This window comes from Lynx canadensis, chromosome C1, assembly GCF_007474595.2.
Source record: "Lynx canadensis isolate LIC74 chromosome C1, mLynCan4.pri.v2, whole genome shotgun sequence".
Lineage (NCBI taxonomy): Eukaryota > Metazoa > Chordata > Mammalia > Carnivora > Felidae > Lynx > Lynx canadensis.
In genome coordinates this window covers 167,469,923-167,486,826 of record NC_044310.1, presented here as the reverse complement: position 1 = coordinate 167,486,826, position 16,904 = coordinate 167,469,923, and the positions used below count along the sequence as shown (strand labels likewise).

The 16,904-nt window shown below is 36.9% G+C and overlaps 1 protein-coding gene across 1 annotated transcript in view; it reads left to right on the top strand.

The window, feature by feature from the left end:
• The first annotated feature begins 1,924 nt into the window (after positions 1-1,924).
• Positions 1,925-16,904, top strand: part of CWC22 (CWC22 spliceosome associated protein homolog) — a 56,130-nt gene continuing 41,150 nt past the window's right edge. Inside the window, exon 1 of the mRNA XM_030325567.1 lies at positions 1,925-2,087. The gene's annotated coding sequence lies outside the window, so the exon portion shown is untranslated. The remainder of the gene's footprint in view (positions 2,088-16,904) is intronic.

Here is a 16,904-nt window from a genome sequence, read left to right as displayed (position 1 = left end):
ACTAAGTTTCTTTTCAGGAAAAGAAGCCACTGGAACCCTAGAGGAATTGTTCTCTGAATGTGTATACAGAGTGGATCTAAATGGTGCAAGGGGTTGACTGTGACAGAGAAATTCTGTTCAGATACCCTTTCAAGAAAAGGTTCTTTGCCTAGCTGCTAGGAGTAGTTAGGTAACACCATTCAAATGTTAATACTTCCAACTGTATATCAGGTTTTGAATGGTGGCCACATTTTTCTTGGGGTGGCTCCAGCCAATGACTGAGCAAAACTGTGTTACAAGGGCCTAGCCATTTTTATCCCAGTGTGGGACTCTTCATCCCAGCGTGAGACTCTTCATCTTTGCTCTGGAGTTACCATACCCAAGCCAGTTTCCTCCCTTTTACTTTTACTGTTTTACATTCTTTTTTAAAAAGGTTATTTATTTATTTATTTTTGAGAGAGAGAGAGAGAGAGAGAGAGAGCGAGTGCACATAGGGGAAGGGCAGAAAGAGAGGGAGAGAATTCCAAGCAAGCTCCACACCGTGAACCCACAAACTGTGAAATCATGACCTGACCCAAAATCAGGAGTCAGAGGCTCAACTGACTGAGCCACCAAAGCGCCCCTGTTTTACATTCTTAACCCTATGTCACAGTTTGCTTCCTGGATTCCAAAACGACAAACCTAGTCTTTTCCAGCTCCATCCAACTACCCTAGCTTCAACTCTAACTTTCCTATTGCTACTGATAATTGTAGAGGTGGTATTGTGCTTCTTTTCAGTATGGATACAAATGTTTACCAGATTCATCTCCTATGCCCTGTATTGGTACAACTGAAATCTATTCACTTAAATATTTAAAGACACCAAAATGTGCCTTTATGGTCAAACATGTTAGATAGGAAAAAAAAAAAAGGATGGATAATACTGTTATGTAGTAAGAATTAACTCATATACATCAAGTGTATCAACGAATTCAGTTCTTAAGAGTATTCTATGGGATGGGCACTCCTCCCCCCCCCCAACATCAGAAAATGGGCACACAGTGTTAAGTAAACTGCCCCAGAAAAATTACCCATGAGTATATCAATAGATTTAAGAGTTAAACATAAATAGGACTTCTCCAGTATCTTTATCTGTAATTACTGTACTCTTCTGCCTCAAAGAAAGGGTGACTCACATGAGTACTCTAAAATCCTAATAGAGAAATGTTTGGATAAACCAGGCCTGGTGTACACAAGGGTGGGGAGAATAAAGATATAGTTGCTTTAGGAAAAGATAGTTTCCAAAACAGTAACAAGCAGTTGAATTTTTTTAGGTTTTGTTACTCTTGAAAAGTAAAGCATAAGAAAACAATTTCATGAATTACCTCTGATCTCTGCACAGTTCGCTATTTCCAAGTTGGCCAGCCAATCTCCTTATCCTCACGATGTCTTGCCAGCTGGTACCTTAAACTCAATTAGAAGCATCATCTTCTCTACAAAATTAGCTTTTCCTCATTACTTCACTTTGTGGTCCAAAATCCTCCCGTTCTCGCAGCTTGAAATCTTGGGACTTAGTAGGCACTTAACGTTTCCTAACATTTTTCCTTATATAGGCTCTTGATCTAACTACTGCCAAAAGTCTGTCTTCTCCTCTTAAAGATTTCCACAGAAAAAGTGACTACTGAGGTCTACTTCTTGCCAACTGCAGAGAAAGAGCTTTAAAGTAAATTTTGAGAAATCCTCATCACTATCAGCTTTCAGATGAGCCGCCTGGATGAGCTCTAGGGAGCCTACTCAGAAGAACTACAATTCCCGTCGTACATTGCGACCTTCTAAAAATTACAATTTACGCGTCATTTCCGTCCTTACTGGCGGCGGATGCTGGACTTTGTAGTTTGCATTAACTTCTCTTTTGTCGCCGTCTTGGAAAGAGGAAATTGTGGCCAGACCAACTGCTCTCAACGTGGTAATAAGTTATGGTATTTGAAGTAAATTAATAGGATAACGTTTTAAAATGAATTTAGCGTCAGGTTTGTATGTATTTCACGTTCCGCCTTCCTCGCACTGCCGGGGCCGGAGAAGGGGAAGTGACGTGCGTCCGGTGTAATGGCGGCGCGGTGGAGCTCCAGGTAATTACCGAACTCCGTAGACTCGCTTCAGGCAGCGAACCAGATTGGGGGTGGCGGGTTGCCGGACCGGGTGGGAATAGAAAGGGGACTAGGGGGTGAGCCAGGATTTGCTGGTACCTCCGCGGGCAGCTCGGAGGTGTGCGCGCCGGCCCCCAAGACTGAGGTGTGAGTGCCGGTAGTGCGGAGGAGTCTGAGCGGATAGGGAAGGGGCCGTGAACTCGTTCCCGCCTGCGCGGACGGACTTCGCTTCCTGGTGAGGTTGCTGGAGCTGTCTGGCCGTGGTGTTTTTGTTGCTGAAGTCTAGCACCAGCGCCTGGGCCTCTGTCTTGTCGGCGCGGATCACTTAGAACTTCTCAAGTCCTTTAGGTTTCCCGAGGCCCCTTTTTTACCGGCCGGGCCCCAGGCCGTGGGAGTGGGATTAAGGAACTGTGGTTAGTTAGAAAATAGTGGAAGTTCCACTGTTATGCCTCCATCCAGCGTATATCCCTGTGACGGCTTCTTTACATTTTCATTAATCGTTTTTTTTTTTTTTTTCATTCATTTGCTCTGTAAATACTAGATGCTTTCTAGTGTTTAGTCCTGGGGGCTCTTTTCTGTCGTCCTTTATCCTTCCATAAGTTGATCTACCTCCAATAAGGTACTGACTCTCCAACTTGGATCTCCAGTATGTCCACCTCTCTGTGGAGCTCCGGATCCTACAATACACTTGTGCATATCGCTATCGTAATAGTTAATTTTATTGAGTCTTAACTGCAATAACTGCTTTACCTATTTTCACTTCACCCTCACAACACCTCTTTGAGATAAATAAGGAAAAAAAAAATGAAGAAAGGATGTTCTAGATGCAAGATATAGGTGATTGAAAACATACTAACAGTTCCTTTTACGTTTTGATGTGTCCACAGACTAGCAATAGCAGATAGAAAAACAAACTTGGCTTTCAGAAAACTAGTTAGCCTGCCTCCTCATCATGTTTAAACTTGTTTTAGGATTGCCTGTGAATCTGGGAGTTAGCCTCAATTATCCTTCTCTAGAAAAGCGGATTTAGAATTGGCATTAAAAGTGTGACTTTGTTCTTAGAAGCATTGTGACAAGCAGCATCTGTAGGAGGAGGAGACCTGCTAGGGTGGGTGCTGGGTGATGGACTCCTAAGCCAAAGATTCCAGTCTTGATTCAGGCCTTAGAAACTCTGTCACTTAGGCAGGTTACTTAACATCTCTAGTCTCAGCTTCCTCATCTGAAAAATGTGGATGATAATAATATCTAACTTAGTGGGTTGTTTTGAGGATAAAAATAAATAACAATGCTTATATATAAGGCCTGTGTACAGTGCCCGGCCTACAGTGTTAACTATTATTGTTACTGTTGTAGTATAGTTGATGAATCCTCTATGCTTCAGTTCTTGTTCTTTGCTTTTGAATATTGCTCTTCCATGTTTCCGTGCCCATTCCACTTTCGTGGAGCATTTCCCACCCCATTTGACTGGGGTTCTGGTTTGTGTTCTCCCTGATGATTGTACATTGCCAGGTGATCGACAGTAAGTTGTACCTGAGACCATCTAAGAGAACACACTTTTACAGCGCCAGTGCCTTAACAAACATTATTTCCTGTTTACTACCCACTTGTATCTAGGCTGAATTTTGTATTACCTGGTATCTCTGTAACGTAAGTTCTAGCTGGCCTAAGAAAGAGGTGGTTATTGGTAATATAGCTGACCATACTGATGACTCTGTGGGCTTCCTTGTTGCATTTCTCTTCTGTAATGTTTGAAAATTTTAGCATGAGAGGGTGATGAAACAAAAAGGCCTCTGGCACATTAGTTTCATCATACTTCTGGACTGAACCTGTCACCTAAATATTTTATCTCAGTGTATACATTTCATTTCAGTGCCTACAATAAAGTGCAAATTTTCGAAGCATTTTCTTCCAAAATAATACATCAGGAGAGGAAGCAGTGGACTAAAGCAAGCCTTTGCTATTTGTAACCAAGCTAGTAAGTGTTTTCCCGGAGAATAGATAACAACAACAGCAGCAACAAAAATGGTATAAATTACCTTGGCCTGGAGACATTAAGACTGCTGTGATTATAGAAGCTAATCGGAGGAAGAGACTAAGTGGAGAGTCATGTTTAACTTGACTTTAGGCCTAATTGAAATGGATCAGGATAGACAGAGTTCAGCACTTCCACCTGAAAGGTCCTGTGAGTTCTTCCCTCAATTATTTTATCAAGACAGTTTAATTCTAGACTTGGTGACAGGTGCCTCCGTAATGAAATAAAGTGCTTTGTGTCTAGGGATTACTTCATAAATTTCTCCGTGGAGACCACCACTTCCAAGTTTTCTTTAACACTTAGAACATGGCTGGGTGCCGAGGTGGCTTAGTTGTTTAAGCATCTGGCTCCTCATCTCAGCTCAGGTCATGATAGGGTTTGTCGGATGGAGCCCCATGTCGGGCTCTGTGCTGACAGCACAAAGCCTGCTTGGAATTCTCTCTCTCCCTCTGTCTTTCTGCCCCTCCTGCGTGCATGTGCTCTTTCTTTCTCAAAATAAATAAACTTTCTTTAAAAATCTTAAAACGTGGCTTACTAAATAGCTCTTTAATTAATAATCAGAAAGGCCACTTTCAAAGCTGTGCTGAGTGTTGACAGAATGTATTCAGCCCATATACTTATTTAAGCAAGCTGAGGAACACATTTTGGGGGAGGGGGAATAAAGTGGTATGAGTATTCAAAGACATGAAATAGACTCAGTGATTAAACATGGTTTTGTAAGTTGAAGTAACTGCACCTTCAGGATCAGGTTTCCTCTTGCAGTGCCTTTAAAGGAACTGGTATTTTTTTCATCTTCCATAAATTGGAAATTTATTCAGCCCTCCTGGTTAACACAGGGTGAAGACAAGGGATGACCCCTGATAGTGCTGTCTTGATGCAGTTGATGACAAACAGCTCAGGGCTTCCTAGAAGTCAGCGTTGATAGTTAAGACAAGTCTGCTGTGGTATTCCTTGGTAAAAGTTGTCTAAGTATCGTTATAGAGAGTACTTTGTGGGAAGAAATAGGAATAATCAGGGCACCTAGGTGGCTCAGTCAGTTGAGCGTGTGACTTGATTTTGGCTCAGGTCATGATTTAACAGTTAATGGGATCGAGCCCTGCTTCGGACTCTGCGCTGACAGCACAGAGCCTGCTTGGGATTCTCTGTCCCTACCCCACTCGCACGCATGTACACACACTCTCTCAAAATAAACACATTAAAAAAACAAGGAATGGAAATAATCATTAGAAGTCCACACGCCCCCTTTTATGTTTAATTTTAGAATTGGAACCTGTGAAGTGGTAAGTACTGTCCTGGGTTCTCAATGTATAGCAGTGACCAAGAATCTCAAAAATTTTTTTCTCATTCAAGGTGTTTCATGCTTTAGCTTCATGAGTCTCATGTTCCATCTCATTTCTGCTCAATCTTACATTCACACCCTGTACTCAAACAACTGAGAATCCCCTAAACTCTTTTTTTTATATCTCAGTCTTTACACATGCTGATCTCATTGCCTGAATGACCTCTTTCCCCTTTCACGCGAGAAGTGATTTTTCCCCGTTTCCTACTTGTACTTCAGCATTCAGCTTCTGGACCCACTTTCTTCTGTATGCCCCAGACCCACTTAGTTGCACTTCCTCTCTTCCAGGAATACTGTGTCTATAACATTGCTACATCACTTAAGACTTTTCTTCTCTCCTGACGTTAGCAACTTTCTTTTCTCAGACCCCAGTTCCTTGTGCGCAGCTTAATGTATGTATCGCCTCACTATTAACAGACACTGCCTTTGACCCCCTATTCTTAATTTGTTTCCAAAAAATAGGGGGTAGAGTAAAAAAACAGAAAAAGACCACAACCATACTGTTCTTTCTCTTAACCTTATACTTTCTTATTTTTTCTATACTACTTTACAACTTCTTAATAGAAGTGTCAGTTTTGGCTTATCCTCATCATTTTTGTTCTAGTTCCATTTACCTGTGTTAGTCCTATACCAAGTGTCTTAATTTTTATGACCTTACAAAAGAGACTCTTCTGCAAAAATTCAAACTTTAACATTAAATGAAAAAGAAAGCATTCAGTGGGTGATAAAGAAGCACTAAAGCTATTTCTTTACTACAAGACTCTTCTTTTACTATCAAGTAAAGTGGTGAGGGTTATGGTATAGATTTGAAATTTAAGGTTTTATCTATTTGTTATTGTGAAAATGGATATAAAACTTAGCTTAATCTCTAGACCAAGAAAACCCATAGTGTTTGTTCAGTGAATGAAGATGCTGGAGTTAGTGAGGAAAGTTCAGTCCTGTTGCTGTGCAGTTGAATTGTGAACCAAAGGGTGTGTGGAGAAACTAAGGCATGACGAGGTGGGCTTAGGCTGTAAATACAAGTGACTGAGTGATACAAGTAGTAGCAGCAGACTCCTCCCTTAGGATTTGTTTTTATTCAGTAATTACAGGAAGTACAACTGAAGAACTCTTCTCTTAAAGATTTTTATATGGAAACAGATTGTTGATGCATGAAGCATTGAGACAGAAATTTCCATTTTAAAAGCTTAGAAGGAGGGCACCTGGGTGGCTCATTCACTTAATTATCTGACTCTTGATTTTAGGTCAGGTCATGATCTCATGGTTCATGGGTTCCAGCCCTATGTTGGGCTCCATACCAGCAGTCCAGAGCCTGCTTAGGATTCTCTCCATCCTTCTCTCCCTCTTTCTCTCTCTTTCTCAGTTTGCCCCTCCCCAGCTTGCGTGTGCTCTCTCTCTCAAAATAAATAAATAAACTTTAAAAAAGTTAAGTAGCATATTGAAACGATTATATCACTTTTAATTTCTTTGGTTAAATACAGACCAGTATGGACTGGCTTCATGATATAGGAAATGAATGAGGGATAATACCTCCTCTCAGTTTATAATGAGTAATTTTTATTAAAATGTTAAGAGCTTTTAGATTTTGTCTTTTTTTTTTTTTTTTTTACTAATCTGTGTCTTTTTACCGTCGTCTTAGGATGTCCCCAAATTGGGGCTGTCTCCCCTGCACAGAGTCAGAAGACTAATCAAAGGCCTTTATATTTTGTTTATTCCTCATAAAAAGTCAAATAGTATCCAGGTACTATTTGCACACCTCCCAGCCCTATAATTGAACATGGGAATCTTCAGTCATTCAAATGGTTAGAAGTCAAAGAGCACACCTGGTATATGTATTGACTAGGAAACAATAAGAGTACAGGTCTACAGTTCTTTATTTGTAATCTTAGAGCCAGAACTGTTTCGACATTCAGAATTTTTAAGATTTTAAAGAAACACAGTGCACATATATTTATGAAGTAATAGCCCTTTTGGAATCCCAGGCAATATCTTCCAATCAAACACATTAATATTTCTACAGTTCAACAAATGAAGAGTCACATTTAAGTCTCAGGTTGGTACAGGTCAAGTTTTGCTGCCAGATGAGTTTCCCACAAGCTTAAGAAAAATCTTTGTGGGGCACCTTGGTGGCTTCGTTGTTTGAGCGTCCGACTCTTGATTTTACCTCAGGTCATGATCTCACAGTTCGGAAGTTCAAGCCCTGTGTCAGGTGCTGCGCTGATAGGGTGGAGCCTGCTTGGGATTCTCTCTCCCTCTCTCTCTGTCCCTGCCCTGTTTGTGCTCACTCTCTCTCAAAATAAACTGAAAAAAAAAATCTTTGTAAGTTGTGCTGACAATAGCATAACGTATAGAGTTGTCAAATTCCTACGTTGTATACCTGAAACTAATATAACATTGTGTGTCAACTATCCTTCTATAAAAAAAAAAAAAAAAAAAAGGAAAGGAAGGAAAAGAAATATTGTATTTTCAGAGCTTTTCAGATTCCATAATTGCAGACAAGGGATCATCACCTGTACCTGGTGACTTATCCTTATAGTGGTAGTAGTGTTCAGATGCTTTTATTTTCTTGAAATTGTGAACCTATGCTGAAATCAGATTACATCATTTGTCCTTGTGTGGTATATAATGCAGCATATTTCTCACCAATATGTATGCATTTTTAAAAATAACAAGAAACAATAGTAGGAAAGCAATTCTCTTAAAAGGATTTTTCCTTCAATACAGATATGTAAAGGCCATAGACATCTTATCATATATTAAGAAATGTGGCCAATCTGTTTTTAGTATCTTTTCCCTGAGAAGGAAAATTGCCTTGTGGAAGGGCCAGGGGCTTGGGTCCTCTTTGGGGATTTTCTTGAGGATCCTACTACTATCTCCTTCCCATTTCAGTTTTGTATTTAGAACATATTTAAACTGGTTTTTCTTTTGAATACTGCGTAATATTACCATTTTCCCTTATTGAGCAACTAAGATTGTTTTTTTTTAACTCTGTTACCATGTTTGACATTTGTCAAGTGTGCTGTTACTGTGTAGAATGCAGTAGAGCAACCTGAAGGAAAGGGAATGGACTTTGTTGACTTCCTTTTAATTTATGACAGTTACAGCAAGTCACGTTGGTTGAGGATGCCTTGGGGACAACGGGGACAACGGTAGGAGTGCTCAACAGAAATCATTGAGAAAGCAGTGCATTACAGCCATTAGTTGACGTTTTCATCATCTGAACTTTTAAGATAATTACAGAATTTACAATTTCATAGTTTCCAGTTAACAATCTAAAGTGCATCCTACAAACATTATTAAATATTTTGCCTTCTGATGCTTGCTGACACTGATGGGAAAATAATTTTTAAACTACCATCTTCTTATCATAAAATGCCCTCGTTGTTCAGGAGAGCAGGTGTGGTTTTGCTGAGTTGCTTACTTGTGACAAGGAGAGAGAAATTTAATAATTCATCATAAAATCCACATAGTGATACTAAGAAGAGCAGCGAGAGCTATAAACTCTAGATAAATCGCTCTCATTGCAGGAATTTCCAATTAGTCTAAGTATCAAGCATGCACATGTTAAACTCCCAGAATTTCCTTATGGGCGTATTCTGTATAAATCTGGACGATAATAGGACTTTATGCATTTTTTGTTAGAATTGTAGTAGCAGTCTACTTTGTAAAATTGTCAATTTCACAGTTACATTTTGGGACATGGAAATCTAACAGAGTGTGCTTGATTGGCAGAAAATTATTTGGTGATGATGGTTGAAGGGTAGAAAGGAAAAGATAACACACACTGATGAGAAAGAAAACTCATTACATTTAGATAAGTAAGGTAATTTGAAATAAAATACACAGAAAATTGCTGTGTATATGTATGTGTAGGTAAGTTGAGAAGAGAAACCAGGTCTCAGAACCAAGGATAGCCAAGGAAAATGGTGAATCTTGCACAGTGGAGTCAAGTGACTTATTTGCTTATACTGTACCTGGTCAGAGTGAATTCCGGCTATGCTAATTAAACAAAGGGAACCTTTAAAGTATTATTTTGCATCTTTAAAAAGAAGTGGGTAGGGCTTTATATTAATATCAAAACCTTTGCTATCTGAAACTTCGGAAAAATGGGTCAGTTTAGGATAGGAAGATTTTCTGTATAGTAGAGACTATATCTGTTTACATTTTATAGTTTACCAATATTGTATCCATATATTAATGTTGTCATTTTCATTGGGATGCAATATCAGATGGTTTTGGCATCAGATAAACCATCTAGATTTTAGCTCTGCCATTTACTAGCTATAATTTACTTGGACACATTGTTTCAACTCTTTGAACCTCAGTTCTCCCATTGAAAATATGGCTAAAAAATTAACAAAGCAAGGTAATTATGAGGATTGAATAAGAATATATAAATGAAATGCCTAGTGTTGTATTTTTGCGGCTGCAGTAATTTATCATTATTTATTGCTATTGTTATCTTAATCTAAATTACACATTTCAGACTTCTAAAGTATATGTAGTTAATTGTTCATTTCTGGGATATCTCAGGAATATCATTGTAATGTGCTATATAGACTCTATTAGTGTCAAGGGTAGATTAGTTTGTTGAAGAGCTACTGTGTACATTGGCAGTTCTCCCATTGGCTGGTTTTGAACAGTGATGGTTAGTCTACATTCACCACTGCACATCAGCTTCAGGACATTCATCATTATATTATTCTAAAATGACTTTTGTATCAATGGAATACATGTTTATAAGTTGAGGAAAATATTAAAGTTCATATATTACTAGCATTAGAGCTTAAAGTATCTCCATTATCAACTTGGGCACAGTATTTAGGTAACAGGTGATTTTGAAATGAGTCTTATTTCAGGTACATACTAAGATAAGTTCTCTTGGATGGAAAATATGTAATAAGGATTTAAGTAATTCTGAGAGTCTTGTGTCCCACCGTATTTTCATTCTCCCCCTCCCCGTCCAAAAACCATGATGTAAACATGCTAATAATTTTAGCAAGTTGACAATTGAACTGGATTAGAAAATGTTCTCTTCCATTATTTCATCCCTTATTCAGAAATAAGAACTTCAGCCTACCTCCATTTTAGAAGGAAAGTTGGGTAGAGTTTATTAGTCAGTTGAGTTAGTACTGAATTCAAGTTGGTAAAGTGGGTTCTACTATATAAATACATCCCCTTTTAGAGAAGGGAAAGTGTTCAACTCAGGATCTAAACAAGGGCCACACACTAAATCTGTTGTCTCTTTTGTTCTATAATAGCTATCCTCCTTTTTTTCTTTTTTCTTTTTTTGTCCCCCATGGCATTGAATTATTTGAGAAACTGGATCATTAGGCTTGTATGTGAAAGCTCACTAGTGAATAATCACCAATGACATACCTCATTAGCTGTCAAAGTTTAGTATTAATATGCAGCAAAGGAGACAGTATACTGTGGAGGACCATGGAGCATCTCAAAAAGGTGGTTTAAGAACGGGTACTTCCTATCTTTGTGAGACTAGAGGTTAGTTATCAGATCATCTTGGCAGTGATTGGGCAGAATTTGAATTTGTAAACTAGCGAGTTGCTGGGACAGTAAATGGTCATATCTTTAAAACTTATGGGTCCTTGCAGACATCATTTTGTGGTCTTACTTTGGAACAGATGGGTCTAAAGTAACTAGAAATAAGAGTATGACCTTAGCTAATCCATGATAAGTATATTGTGACTTAAACTGGCATAATATTTATGTTTTTCAAGTTAGCAGAATCCATTTTATAAGTAGTAGTTTCTGTTTCAGTTGTCAATTCTCCCTTCATAGCTGCCATCAGGGTTATTTTTTAACTTTATTAGTACCTCTGCTTACTCAGCTTCAGCTGCAGAACAGGCCATTATCTTCTGGAGATATGATCAATCAATAGCTACACTGTCTTTCAGTAGGTCATGATCATGTATCAAGTTTGTGATCGTCCTAGTATGTCTAGTGCCATGTTTTCTTGACGTTTATGTTAAACGATTGTTTGGCATCATGGTGGATGCACTGCATTTAAGACTGTAGAGATCACACCTTGGTGATTGAAACATAGACAGACTCTAGGACCAGGATTATTATATTATCCCTTATTTCCCGTAATCTGAACCTTTCGTAGAAAATAACCAAGTGACTTTTCTTACAAGTTGGATATGAGTTATTTTACTTTGTCAGTATCTTCTTTAGATTCTTTAGATTCTTTAGATATTAATTCTTTATTAATACCATATCTGGAGATTGTCAAGGACAAGGATTTTGAAGTACCATGATTAAAAGACCTAAGTGTCTACTAATCATTTAGAATTATGTTGCCCAATATGGTAACCACTAGCCAGCCACATATGGCTATTCAAATTAAAAGTAAACTTAATTATAAAATTAATAAAATTATAAAATTATAATATTAATTTTCTCAAATCCATTGGGCACATTTGAAGTGCTCAATAGCCACATGTGGCCAGTGGCCATTGTGTTAATGAAGTGGCTACTGACAGTGCAGAATATGAACCTTTCCATTAATGTAGAAAGTTCCATTGTACAGATTTAGAAGCATCAACCAGCAAGGAGAGAAAAAATAAATAACCAAGAGGATAAAAAACAAAAATACACAAAGAAGTGCATTATCATCAGTGGTTTCTATCATCAGGGGAAGGAGGGCCTTATTCTGTAGCCTTGGTCAGAAGTAGTTTTCAGTGTTTTCTGCTTCTGGACCAAAAAAGTCCTTGAAATCAGTCGCAGGTGATGTGTGGTGGTGATGATGGCAGCAGCATCCATCAGGTTATTTCCTGTAAATAGTAAACAGAACTAGGTGGAGTCTTTCACAGATTCTTTTGATGTTCCTTCTGGACAATTCACTTCCTAATGTTTATAGAAGGAGTGTTTAGATGAATGTAGGGAAGCAAAAACTCCTGTGTACAATAAGTAACTCTGATTAATTTATATAATAATAATAGAACCCAAAGAGAATGGAATCCTCCACTGAAGTATACTATAGTCTCAATTTTATAGGGACTTAGTCACTGGTTATCCTGGAAATAAGAACAAATTAAGGACATTCATAGTTTTCTAGGCTTTTAATTTTTCCATAAAATATATTCCAGATCTCACTAATTAATAAGCTTATTTAAACTTACAGGCAAATATTTTTACAGAAGTTATTTTAGTCTTTATATATGAATGTATATTAAATTTGTGTCCAGTTTACCTAGGAAGGCTGAACTTCTCTGTTGATGTAGGTTTTTTCTCTTCCTTTCTCAATTTTTCATGTTTTATATTAATTTTAAGAATAATAAAAGCATTTTATAAACATATTTTATCATCTGGATGACTCCATTTTAGTGCTTATGTTTGTTTGTGGCCATGTTGCAGTAGGTAATGTTACTTTAATTATCATGGCATATATCTTAAAACTCCCACAGAACCTGTGCTGCGGCAATCAGTGCATTACCACTGAGAATTTTCTCCCTATGAATTGTGCCCAAAATTTCTCATTTAAAAATCACTGCTTATTGATATTCTTTTGCACACATATATATGCTTCTTACCAATGAGTTAGTAAGGATTAATACATTTGGAATGTATGTGTTCCTTTCCAAATGATTTTTGACTAAACATTATAAAGGAGGTAGGCTATGAAGTCTCTGTATTTTACCTAAAGTAAAGTACAATTTTACTCTCAATTTATGGCAAATTGAGAACCAAGATTTCTCATCCAAAATTGGAAAGCTGAGGCAAACTGGTGATGAGTTGGATATTGGAAATACATCGGGGATACTTTCATGTAACCAGCATGCCTAGGCATCCCTTTTCCCCTACACATCTGATGTAGTAAGTCAGGTAGGCCCCAATATATGTACTAGTAATTCTATACACAAGTGTTCATAATTTAATTACTTTTAACATAAAGAACTAGGGACCCAGTTTTACATTAAGTAATGATTTGAATGAAACTGGCATTTGCAAAAAAAAAAAAAAAAAAAAAACTTAACCAGCCACTTTGCTTGAGCAGCTTAGTGCTATGCTTTTCATTATAGATTTACTTTTTAGAACTAGAATATAAGCTCAATGTGGGCAGGGGATTTTGATATGGCTGTTCATTGCTGTCTAGCCAGTGCCTAGAAAGGTGCCTGGCAAAATAACAGAAGTAGTAAATATTATTTGTTCTTGAATGAGTGTATAGATAAATGATGCTGGGTGATAAAGGTGATAAGTATTTGTTAGAAATGATATAATGATTGGGCTAGTGGGGGTAAAAACCATCACCTTTAAGCAAAAGTTAATTGAGTGAAATTTTGAGTTTCATGGCTCTATACGTTTATAGCCATAAATACAGGAATGAGTCATGTCAAAAAGTCATGAAATTTGTGTAATACGGCACAGTCATCTTGTCTGAGAAGGCACATGGGACCTAAAACCCAGTGGAGACAAGATCATGCCTTCAGGGTCAGATCCACCTGAGGTGAGAGAGAAGTAGCTTCTGTTTGAGTTGTTTGTTCATTAATATTTAATATAATTAACAGAGTTAGATTTAGGTCTGCCATCTTGTTTTTTTTCCTCCTTCTGTTTTTTGTTCCTTTGCTCTATCTTGCCCTTTTAAATTAATTTTAATTTTAAATTTTAAATTTAAATATTTTTAAATTCTATTTTAAGTTATCTACAGGCTTTTTAGCTATATTTTTTAACATTACTTTTGCAGTCATTGTTCTAGGGGAAACAATATGTATCCTTAACTTTCCATAAGTTTCTTAGATTTGATACTAATTACTACCACTTCACAAAAAACTTAGAAATCTTGGATCATGTAGGTCTATCTTACCTCCTCCTATATATGCTACCTAATGTGTCTATTTCAACTACATACACTATAACCCCTCAAGATGTTTTTTTTTAATAAGTGCATTTATTTATTTTGAGAGAGGGAGGGTCATAGAGAGAGGAAGAGAATCCCAAGCAGACTCTGCTGCACCAGCAGCATGGAGCCTGACGTGGGGCTCAAACTCATGAACTGTGAAATCATGACCTGAGCCAAAACCAACAGTCAGATGCTTAACTGACTGAGCCACCCAGGTGACCCTCAAGATGTTATTTTTACTTTAAACAGACCTATGTATTTTAAGTGAAGGAAAAAGTAGTCTTTTATACTTCCTGAAAAAGTCACCATTTCCAGTGTTCTTCATTACTTTCTGAAGTCTCCATTGGTGTCATTTCCCTAAAGCCTGAGAACTGCAGCATTTCTTGGAGAATGGGTCTGCTGGTGCTGCATTCTGTTTCTCTTAGTTTTCTTTTGTTTGTTTTAATTAGTAAATGTCTTTATCTTCATTCTTAATATTATTTTTGTTGGAATCTTAGGGTAGCAGGTTTTTTTTAATCTTTCAGCACTTAAGATTGTCTTCTAGTCTCCTTAGTTTCTGATAAGAAGTCAGAAATAATTTGAACAGTTATTTCCCTGTATGACTGTGTGTATAGGCATGGTTTTCTTTATATTTATCCTTTCTAGGATTATCTGTGCTTCATGAATCTGTAAATTTATGCCTTTTGCCAAATTTGGGGGGAAATTTGGCTATTTCTTAAAGTATTTTTTTCCTATACCATTTTTTTCCTTCATGAACTTTGATTACATGTAGATTAGGCCTTTTGATAATTGTCCTACATGTCCCTGTTCATTAATTTTTTTGTCTGTTTCTAGATTGGATACTTTTTATCTCTTAGATTATATAATTTCATTGACTTTCTATTATCTCCATTTTGCCTTAGGTTTGGCTAACCAGTGAGTTTTTCACTTCACATATTTTTCAGTTCTAAAATTTCATTTTGGTTCTATTCTTTTCATTGTTGTTTTTGTTTGCTTTTGTTTGTTTCATTTTTGCTGAAATTTCCTGTGTATTCCTTGCAAGTGTGTTTTCCTTTGTGCTTTGGAATATGCTTCAAAAACCTTGTATGCCAATTCCAACATCTGGGCCATCTTAATGTTGGTCTTTGATTATCTTTTTTTTTAAAGATTGGACCACAGTTTTCTGATAACTTTTTTAATTGTATTCTGGTCATTATAACTGTTAGTTAAGACTGTACATTCTGTTACTTTCCTCTGAGGAGTGGTGACTTTTTAGACAATTAACTTGATTAGACTTAAATTGCAAATTCTGTCTCTTACGCAGCTATTCATATCACAGTTCGGTTCTTTGAGTACTCAGAACTCACAGTTCTGAGTACTGTTTTGTTCATGTGTTGGTTCAGAGGTGGTCAGAGATTTGGGCACATGCGGCTCCTCTTCTCGGGCTCTCTCCCTTCTGAGAGTCCCCTAGCAGCATGCTAATCTAACTGCAGCTACAAATACTTAATTGGTGGTGTGCTTTAGGCTGCAATTATACTTTATACGTTAAGTTTGTAAAGAATCTCATATATATTGCTCTTAATAACCTTGATACCATGCTAACCACTGTAATAGAAACTTTTCTTGATTTAGTGATCTGTGTATATCCCTATCTGCATTAAATGATAGCAACTCTGTGTCACTTTATAGTGTTAGTATTATTTTTGTGTATGTGGTCTAGTGGAAAGAAAATTTAATTGGGTGTCCTTAGGCTAAGTTTCCAGTTGTAGGTCTGCCATTAACTGGTAGTATTGCTTAGGACATTGAAATAACTTATCTGACCTTCATTATTTTTATCTATAAAAAGAAGGAATTGGACTAGATAATCTATAAACCTTTCTGGCATTCAAGCTTAAAAATTTTCCTAGTTGTATTCAATTATTTTGGTACTGGCACAGTTCTTTCTCTGTATTTTCTACCTCTTTTAAATCTCTTATTTTCTACCCTTTCATTTGATTTTTGTTGATTTCATTACCTTACACCAAACCATAAACCATTTAGATACATAATTAAAATAAAATACTTAAATGACAGTTCTGTGTTAACATAACTAGCAATTCAGCATTTTTCAAAAATTCCTAAAATGTAATTAACAGATAGATATTGGAAAACTTTTATTTTAGCATTTAACATTGGTGACTAGGTTTATTCTGAGCCAAATACTTAGTTCTCATGTCTGAATATATCTGAAGTCATGTACCTTTGATAGATTACATTAAAACTTAATTACTTATATTTTTATGCAGAGCATATTTATTTCTGAGTGATCATTATTACAAGATAATGATAATTGGATATTTCATTCTTAGTCTATATAGAAACATGGGATATTTTGTACTCGGTTTATATAGACTTTATCTTATATCATTTCCTTTGTTTACTTGTTTAGTGTAATACCACAGCACTGTTTTATGATGTAGGTATAGGTTTCCCTCAATGAAAACGATTTGAATAAAGTTATCTGACATCAGTTATTAAATTAAGTTTTGTTCCTTTCCATCATTAGACTAAAATACCTTATGGTGTTTAATTGTTATTATTTGCTCTCTT